Raw genomic sequence first — 1667 nt, 5'->3', positions numbered from 1 at the left:
TGGACTTAAAATATACATAGAGATATGATATTTAGTACATGTGGATAACCATAGACCACCAGGTTGAAAGTTGTAGGAATTCAATGAACGCAAATCAGTCAGTAATGATAAACACTTAAAGAGATTTAATTGTTTCATTAACTAAATTAGATTGGCATAAACTCTAGAGAGAGTGTCGATATATCAGGAATTCTTGTCAAATTTATGAGTGTAAAATTAGATTTCAATTGTCCAAATTCAATTAGGGAAAAGGTGAACCGAGATTCCAACAAAATTTCCTCATATTATATTTTTTTGTGCTAAGCATTGATGTGGTTTATTTTATTTTCATTCAAGTATTTTCAAATTGAATTTTTTACTTTATAATTTTAGAATAATCAAAAATCAAATTTTTGTTACTTTGGGGTATAGAAATTAAATAATTGAATTATTGTGACGTAGTTCTTGAGGATGATACTCGTACTCAGTACACTTTTCTATAACTTGAGTCATGCACTTGCGATAATTTTGAGCAGAAAAGAGAGATAATTATATTGAATTTAAGTGTTAGTATTTGCTCGATCAAGTTTTTGGCGCCGTTGCCGGGGACTATTGATTAATTTGATTTTTCTTATTTAATTTTCTCTACTTCAATTTTAATCACTATTTTCATCTGTGAACTGCAGGATTTTCTTGCAGTGCATGCAACATTCACCCGAAGCAGAATTCTTGCCTTTTGATCCAGAAATTGAAAGAACTTTTCGCAGAAGGTGAAGGCAACAAAAAGAAGCAATGGCAGAAACAAGAACGACTATGTGGAGATGGAGAAGCAGAGAATAATGCACCACCTATCTACAGATCCATGATGGATAGCGCTTTGCCATCCATTGAAAATGCCAGACCAAGCATCATCAGGCCAACCATAGCAGCAAATCAGTTTGAAATAAATCCTGCGATCATTCAGATGGTGCAAAACACAATCCAGTTTGGTGGGATGACAATCGATGATCCATATGCTCACCTGACAAATTTTCTAGAAATCTGTGACACTTTTAAGAAGCAGGGAGTTTCTGATGACGCTATTCGTTTGCGTTTATTCCCTTTTTCTGTAAGAGATAAAGCCAAAGCATGGCTAACAAATCTACCTTCAGGTTCCATCACTACTTGGGATGATCTCGCTAAGGCTTTCCTGACTAAATACTTTCCACCGTCCAAATAAATGAAACTCAAATATGACATCACAACATTTGTTCAAGGCGAACAGGAAACACTCTATGAAGCATGGGAGCGCTACAAAGATCTATTGAGGAGATGTCCACATCACCAACTACCAGATGGTCTTGTCGTACAAACTTTTTATTATGGTCTTCCTCACTCTAATCGCACCATGTTAGATGCAGCTGCAGGTGGAAATCTGTTACGAAAATCACCAGAGGACAGATATGAGTTAATTGAGGAGATGGCATCCAGTAGCTATCACCCTCAATCTGACAGGAATGCAGCCAGGAGACCCGCAGGAATGCATCAAGTTGATGCATTCACCTTAGTAGCTGCTCAGCTTGAAGTCATGAATAAGATGATTGAAGAACTAACTCTAGGGCAGTCTGCGATGCGTATTCAAGAAGTGTGGTGTGAGAAATGTGGTGCTGAAAACTTCACAAAATATTGTCAGACAGGCAATCCATCAC

At 36.8% G+C, this 1667-nt stretch overlaps 1 non-coding gene across 1 annotated transcript; it reads right to left on the bottom strand.

The window, feature by feature from the left end:
• Positions 1-1201: 1201 nt before the first annotated feature.
• Positions 1202-1308, bottom strand: LOC140885819 (small nucleolar RNA R71). The gene has a single exon (XR_012151234.1). It is a non-coding gene; the product is annotated as a small nucleolar RNA R71 (small nucleolar RNA).
• Between the last annotated feature and the right edge of the window lie 359 nt (positions 1309-1667).

Source organism: Henckelia pumila, chromosome 2 (genome assembly GCF_033568475.1).
Source record: "Henckelia pumila isolate YLH828 chromosome 2, ASM3356847v2, whole genome shotgun sequence".
NCBI lineage: Eukaryota > Viridiplantae > Streptophyta > Magnoliopsida > Lamiales > Gesneriaceae > Henckelia > Henckelia pumila.
The sequence above is the reverse complement of the archived record's forward strand: the minus strand, read 5'-3'. Positions and strand labels throughout refer to the sequence as shown.